Raw genomic sequence first — 8,854 nt, 5'->3', positions numbered from 1 at the left:
AGGGAGTAAACGACAATGTTTTCTTCAACTATGTGATGAAGTCGATAGTAGCCCTTGGAGACTCGGGTATAGGCTAGTCATGAAAAAACTGATAGTTTTCAAGCCACTCCCAACAACATGCCCGGCCACACTGCGTAATGTGGTTGCAACATTGTTCCCCCTACAAGATGCTCTCCGAGCCTACGATTTGGAAAGGTGTTCTGACGGGGGCCAAAATATGCAGTTGACAGACCAAGACGAACTCCTGATGATCACTAAACGGATCAAAAACAATAAAACTCCTGGCCCAGACGGAGCCCCCAACGAGGCACTAAAAGTGGCAATTCGAAGTCATACCGACATTTTTTGTAGATCTCTACAACACATGGCTAAAAGAAGGCATCTTTCAAACTCAGTGGAAGTTACAGAAACTGATGCTGATTCCAAAAGGATCTAAGCCTGCGGAAGATCCTACAGACTACCGCCCCTTTTGCATGCTCGACACCGCAGCCAAAATTCTGGAACGATTGATCGCTAATCGTCTTGAGGCTGCCATTGATGACGCAGGAGGTCTATCATCCTCACAGTTCGGATTCCGCAAGGCTCGCTCAACAACAGATGCTGTATCTGCGGTTAAAACCATTGCGCAGAAGGCAATCGAAGGAACTCGGTGGTTATACGCTAGACATAAAGAATGCCTTCAACATCGCGAACTGGAACCAGATCCTGATGGCGCTTGATTGCTTCCAGGTTCCAACGTATATACGCAAGATTATCGTCAGTTATTTCACTGACAGAACCCTCCGCTATAACACCGATGCGGATGTTAGGAAATATAAAATAACTGGCGGAGTGCCACAAGGCACAGTCCTAGGCCCTTTGCTGTGGAATATTATGTACTATATGACGGAGTCTTACGTCTCAGTTTACCCCCAGGGTCAAAAATTATAGGGTTTGCTGACGATATCACTGTTAAGGTCGTAGCTAAAGTACTCCATCAAGCTGAAGCAACCTGCAACCAGGCTATCGGCATGGTAAAAGAATGGCTGCGCAAGAATGGTCTAACTCTTGCGGATCATAAGACGGAAGCAGTGCTCATTAGCAGCAGGAAGAAGGTGGAGCCAGCAAATATAATGGTGGGCGACAATACCATAGCATCGAAGCCGCTCATTAAATACCTGGGCGTAATAATCGACCATAGGTTGAACTTCAGAACTGTATGCAGCTCCAGAATGGGCGGAAGCAACTAATTGCAGCTCATATGTGAGTTGTATGAAATCAGTGTATCGACTGAGTGCCCTCAGAGTGTGCTGCGGGTTTCGAACGGTATCCGAAGACGCCATTATGGTTATTGCAGGATTACTCCCAATAAATTTAATGGCAAAAGAGTACGCTGAAGTTTACCAAATTGAAGCAACTTCAGAACGGCATACAATACGCAAGGAAGCAAGAGAGCGGACCTTGCGTTCAGGGAAATTGGAGTTCGTCCCTGAACGGACGCTGGACGTACCGTCTGAATCCCTCAATAGCCAAAGTGGTTAACCGTAAGCATGGACAGTTGGAGTATTATCTGACCTAAATACTGACGGGACATGGGTTTTTTAAATCCTATCTATATAGGTTTAAGCACGAAGACGACCCGTACTGTTCTCATTGTGCACCAGCTTTAGAAGGCGCTGAACATGTTTTGTTTGTCTGTCCGCGATTTGTGTTCGAAAGGGAGGAATTAAGCACTAGTGGATATTATGTTATAGTCAGAAGAACATTGGTCCGCTGTATGTAATATGGCAAAAATAGTAATCTCCAAACTGTGTCGCGTTGAACAACAGCGCAGATCGTCATGAAGAGGCAATAGGCCGCTCCCCTTCCCGTCAAGTGATACTTGACGGCTGGCGTCGCTGAACAACAGCGCAAATTTTCAAGAATTGGCAATAGGCCGCTCCCCCTCCCGCGAAGGCATGCCTAACAGTTGTCCCGCGGTGAGAGGAAAACGGAGCAGGCGTGGGTTTTTAGTGGGTGAGTCGAAAGGCAAGTCTCACACTTTTCGGATTTGAAAGCTTTGTGCCACCTCAACAAAAAAAAACAAACAGTTTTAAGCCGATTTCGAACGGCAGATACTTTTTTTATGAGGAGCTTTGTCATGGCAGAAATATACTCGGAGGTTAGCCATTGCCTGCCGAGGAGCGACCGCTATTAGAAAACCCTTTTTCTTCATTTTAGTGTTTCACGGAGATTTGAACCAACGTTCTCCGATTCCGAGTGGTAGTCACCGCAAACAAAATAATGAGTGAATATTTGAGGCCCGCTTAAATATTACGCTACTTAGAAAATTCAGTGACCTTCATAGTGCCGTTGGTAATTCGCCTGGAAGCCTCATGATGCTCACTCTTTGCACGATATTCGTGAGTTCGGTGTTAGAGTCGGTTCCAAATTCTACTTCCACAAACTCATTGCTCATCATGCAGTGTCCCGTTCACGAAATGTCATAAATATCCGTTTCGTGCAAATTTAAGGGATAAACTGAGACAGCTCATTGTGCAAGAAGTTTTGGCGAAAAAACGCCAATAGCCCCGATATCCTCTCTTCGGAACAAGCAATTCATCATCGTGGTGCACAGGAGTTCACGGGAGATGTAAACGCATTGCTGATGGATTACTAGAGGATTACTAAGTGTGCTTCCAATCATAGGAGCAGTGCTGGAATCGTTGTGTAGAGTTGAAGGGAGATTATTGAGAAGGTCGGTAATAAAATCTTTCCCGTAACTTAATTTGCTTTTATTTTATTGACAATCTCCCAGCACTTTTATAATTCAAATCGTTCAAATCGTAATTGCAAGCGAATGTTCTAACGGAAATTAATTTTTATTCGCATTCAAGCGGAGTTATTTAAAGTATGCAAGTATTCAACTGAATCAATAATGGGCGATTGAAAAGCAAGTGGCTACTTTCAAAGTTCCCAAACTCAGTATTGCTATCTGAGGACTGTCGCCGCCACACATGGGAAATATGCAAATACTTCGATTGGGATGCTTGTGCTCGCGTTCTTCCAATCATTCTAACAACATAATGAATCAAAGGAAAAACACACAAGTTGCGCTAAAACAAAATGCCTTGAACTCACGAATTAAAAATACGAAAACAAAATGGAATGTTAAATGACAGTGAATCCTTTGTTAAGTGCGCTATTGTTTCTCATAAATTGAGTGCTCCACTTCCACGAAGGAGAAAGTGGGAAAAATGTTGCATGAATGTGAGTGCAGGTATTTAAACTCGCACTTAAACGGGCTTTAGTTTTTAAAGTAGCTGCAGCAATCTAAAGGGAAATCCACTAATACGGACTGGTTCGCCATTCAGGACAAATCAGCTTAAATTTGTGGTACAGGCATGCAAAATTATATAAGCGACTCCATGATCGCGATGTTTGCTTTTACTTCTCCGTGGAAGTGAATGCCAAAAATGTTGCAAACTGCAAATGTTGTTGTCTCATGAGATGCACGCAGACTCTGAACTAACCTGCATTCACTCGATCCTAACTCTGGACTTTACTATCGTGGGTTTGCCGTACAATTAGTGTAGAACTGGGGTCAAAATGACAATTAAGTGACGCCGGGGCATGTTCTGTACTTCAACAAGAGCTCAGGCCAGAGCAGGCAGGCTTTCATCTTAACTGATCACATAGACAGCCTCTGAGTCATTGTCGAACAATCCGTTGAATGGCGGGCCCCACTTCGACACAATGCACCACTTCGCTATTCATAATGCTCTTGAGTGTGAGGGGATCTCACGTAAACTGATCCAGCTCGCTGAGGAAATGCAGGAAGCCACCGCTAAAGCTGGGCGGGTTTTCAGCATCTCCGAAAACAAAGTGATGCGTACTAACACTCAAAGTACGCGTCGGTTCCTGATTGATGGTACCCAGTTGGAGGAAGTGCAATCTTTTTGCTATCTCGGCAATATCATCTCGGTGTCAGGTGGCTTGAGCGAATACATCAAAACCCGTATTAGGAAAGATCTAGCAACTACGTATCTACAGAAAAGCATCACACATTTCGCAGCGCACAAAGCTGAGGTTTTTCATATCAAATGTTAAATCATCTTTACTCTGAATATAAAATATAAATATTTTCTATAGATATAAAAGCACTGCAAGTTTTCACTAATCGATGCCTTCGCAAAGTCATGAAAATCTTCTGATTAAACACAATCTCGAATGCTGATCTGTGGGGAACAACTCAGAGTTGGATTTGCTACGTCCTTCGTAGATGACCTTTGAAGAGCTGCTATTGAGTGGAATCCCCAAGACAGCCATAGACATGGAAGGCCATCGAACTCTTGGAGGCGATTGTTTGATTTAGAAACCCACGCCATGAATTTAACGTGGAATGAAGCTACGAGATTGGCGCAGAACAGATCTGAATGGAATAAATTTGTTGTGGCCTTTCGTTCCTACCTGGAACCGTGGGGCAAAACACAAAAAAAAAACAGTTAGGGCAATTCACAAGGAACCGCTTCAGCACAGAAAAATAAAATGCTCTATCTTTGTGTTCAAATCCGCCTTCTGATGGAATTGCCGGCTAAGTGGATGTTCTTTGGGGAAACCCAGTATAGTGGACAGATAATGAAGTTTATTTGGAATTGAAAATCCTTTCAATACATTTCCCGCTCATTTCAAATAAAATTGCAGAAAAACTTTTACATGACAGAATTACCCCGATACTTGACACGAAAAACATCATTCCAGATCATCAATTCGGTTTTCGATAAAAAACATTCAACTATCCAACAAATACATCGAGTTACACAAAAAATAATATCAGACATGGAAAATAAACGATACTGCGTTGCTGTACAAGGGGTGCCTTTTATTTGGCAGGATTTGGCACCCCTGGTGTTGCAATCTGGAAACTGACAGCTGTATCGCAAAGTTTGACATTTTTTGGCTTTTACGAACTCAGAATGTTTTGAAATACCAGCGCTATTTGTGTTGTTTACAGTAACTTAAAAGATTCATCTCGGTCCAAAAATGGAATTAAATCGTGAACATTTTCGTGCGATTATTTTTTACAACTTTCGACGTGGATTAATACAGCAACATAACATGGATGAACTTAATTCATTTTTTGGCGATGAAGCTCCATCAAGGACCAGTGTTCATCTATGGTATGGTGAATTCAATCGTGGTCGTAGTTCACTCCAAGTCGAATTTCGTGAAGGTCGTCCAAAATCAGTTGTTGTTTCGAAAACCATTGCAAGATCGTCGTGTGACCTATCGTGAGATTGAGACAATCTTAGGCATTAGTGAGGCCAGCATACATTCAATACTGCATAAACATTTGACTGTCAAAAAAATTTGTTCGCTTTGGATCTCAATCTGTCAATCGCTCAAAAAAAGGCTCGTGATGATTGGTCGAGGGAAATGCTCAAAAAATACGATCGCGGGGCTTCGAAACACGTCTATGACATCGTGACAGGTTATGAATCATGGATTTACGCGTAGGAGCCCGAAATTAAACAGCAGTCGACTGTATGGGTGTTTCAAGATGAGCCAAATCCAACAAAAGTTGTTCGCGCACGAAGCACTTCCAAGCAAATGGTCGCCTGTTTTTTCGGAAAAACTGGACATGTCGCAACCGTACCACTAGAACAACGTAGAACAGTAAATTCTGAGTGGTACACAACCATTTGTTTGCCAGTTGTCTTCCAAGAAATTAGGAAAACCAATCGCCAAAGACGGATCACTCTTCACCAGGACAATGCGAGCTCTCACACATCGGCTCAAACAACTACATTTTTGAGCACCCAAAACATCGAATTAATGGGTCATCCGCCGTATAGTCCTGACTTGGCACCGAATGACTTCTTTTTATTCCCGTACGTAAAAAACAAACTGAGAGGTCAACGTTTTTCGACACCTGAAGAAGCGGTTGCGGCATGTTTGGTACCTCATTCAGAGTGGCAAAAGTGCTTCGACAATTGGTTCAAACGCATGCAAAAGTCTATAGATCTTCATGGAGAATATTTTGAAAAACAATAAAGTGATTTTCGATGATTAAAATTTGTTTTTGTTCTCTAATCCCGACATATAAAAGGCACCCCTCGTATTTGTGGACGTCGCAAAAGCTTTTGACAAAGTTTGGCACAAAGGCCTCTTACATAAATTAGGACAATATTACCACTGGACTATTATTTAATTATCAAGAGCTACCTTACTCATCGATGCTTCTACATTAAATACAATGGCAAATACTCACATGTACATCCAATAACAGCTAGAGTTCTTCAAGGCAGCGTTCTAGGACCACTGCTATATGTTTTATTTACCTCTGACATACCACTTCCAGGTGAAACTAGTTCAACTATATCAACATTTGCAGAGGACACAATTTGATTGTCATCTGACAAAAGCCTCTCAACCGCAACAACAAAATTACAGATGTACTCCAACAATGTAAAGAAATGGTTTGACAAATGAAGTTTAAAAGTAATTGAGGACAAATCTCTACAAGTATATTAATATTTACGACAAGAACAGAGGTTGCTGCTATGCCGATTAAGCTCAACAATAAAAATATACTAATTGAAACATCTGCAAAATATCTGGGAATCCGTATGGACTTAAAATTAACTTGGAAAGATCACATCAAAAAGAAAATAAAGCAAATAAAAGAAAAATTTCGACAATTGCATTGGCTTGTAGGTAGAAATTCTAAGCTCAGTATTTCCAACAAACTTTTAGTATACAAGGCGGTCATTAAACCAATCTGGACGTACGGACTTCAAATGTGGGGAACTGCAAAAAGAACTCACATAAACAAAGTACAACGACAACAATCAAAAATCTTACGTATAATAACAATGTCCGACAGGTACACAAAAAGTGATATCATCAATATACCATTAATCGACGAAGAAATAAAAGCGATATCAACAAGGTATTTCAACGAAATAAACCAGCACAAAAACAAAGAAGTCAAGCTCCCACAACTTGAAAGAAGAACTTTGCGACGTCTGAAGAGAAACCGACCAATTACCTATTAAATCAAATATGAATTCTCGTATGCTAAAATAACTGTTCTGTGTAAAATGTAATTGCTGTCCTAAATTGTAATTGCTGTATTCGCCTTGGCACTGGCCATGATGAAATATATTTAATAATTTTCCTAACTAATTGTTAAAAAAATGTACTAGTTGTCAGTATGACAGATGTATGATTAATGTAGGAAATAAAAAAAGAAACAATTTCACACACTCATCCAATTAGTAGTTTTTCAGATCATAGGTGGAGGTAGCATAAGCGAAGAATCATATTTTATATGGAAATTTAATTTAGGAGGAAAATTTAATGCGCATGAAATTGATAAGAATTTATACGGCCAAATGTTTTTTCCAGCGTCTATAAAGCCGGACATATAATGACGGTGTAATAAATAGTTTAGAGGAAAAATGTTGGCTTCTTATATCCGAATTCAAAAAATAGGTCATTATCTACAAGCGGCCCATGCATGGTCTTTTTTAGCTATTCTCTAGCTACTTCTAACAAAACTCCTATGTTAAAATGATTTTGGGCAATAAATGAAATGAAATAACAAACATTTTTTATATCTTATTTTATTCTGTGATTGAAGGTACAAAAATTGTTTAATACATTTAATAATCCGCAATTAATCAGGTATATACCCACTTTCTTATACCTTTTTCGGGGTTTTCGCAGTATATTAGAATAGGACAAATATTGATCTGAGAGAATCAACTCCTTTCATATATTTGTTATACTCTAAATTATAAGTTGGCTTAATTATAACACTACCAGTCTTCCTCGTTTTTTACCTGTTAATGTCATGGGGGCATATTGAATAGTTGACACCATTCGGACGAGCCTTTTTCCTTCCAAATAAGGATAATGGCCTCTTCTTTCCGTATGTTATTTCTCCGTTCCGTAGATTTTTTGGTTTTCCCTTTAGTTGTTTTGTTAAACCGCGATTTTCCCTTATTGTTCCATAAATTCTTTTTTTTTCTATCAATCAATAAGGCTGCAAAACGGAAGGATTGTTTCCTGTAATTTTTTCCCGTCACCTGTATAAATCTCAAGGTTACATATACATATAGCCAGTTTCCCTTCCGCTAACCATCCTGACTAAAATTCCATACTTTATAAATTTTCGGGGATTATAGGTCCTGAATTTTAGAAGCCTTCTCCAAGAAAGCATTGCCTCATCAAGGGACAACTGTTATCTGGGTATATATGTAAATCGATTAAAATTTTAGGAAAAAATAATCTAAAAGGGATTTCAGTTTTGAAAATGTGTTGCAGGAATTGGAGCTTAAAAAATGTAGTGACATAAAGACAAGTCAATATTGGCCAACATTCCCTCCAATGTGATTTTCTGGTTTGTCCCATTATAATTATTACTCCCAGAAACTTTTTCGTGTCAGTATTAGTAACTTCAGTCCATTTTAAAGATTTACCAAAAGAAAGTACAGATTTGTTTGCACCACAAGCAAATCGAAAAAGTCGTTACCGAAGATTACTTGTCACTTCCCTAACACTTTATGGGTTACTACCTTCAGCAGTTACACCGGACAGATTTGTAAAGTTTCCTAAATTTCGTAAAATGTTGCTTCAATGCATTCTTCTGAGGAAAACGAGGAATGGTTTCCAGCATCAAAACCGTTATCTTAATTTTCAGAGTCACTCTCAATAATTACGGGTTTTCGTCGTTTTGTTGGACTGATATTTGTATCGTCTGAATCAGAACTATTTTCTGAATCACTAACACAGACGTCGCTTGAACAGTCAGGCAAAATTCACAAAATTCTTTTTCAAAAACTTCGCAATGGGCCATTTCTAAAAATTTAAGAATTACGATTTTTACGTC

This window comes from Anastrepha ludens, chromosome 4, assembly GCF_028408465.1.
Source record: "Anastrepha ludens isolate Willacy chromosome 4, idAnaLude1.1, whole genome shotgun sequence".
NCBI lineage: Eukaryota > Metazoa > Arthropoda > Insecta > Diptera > Tephritidae > Anastrepha > Anastrepha ludens.
This window is presented reverse-complemented; position numbering follows the sequence as displayed.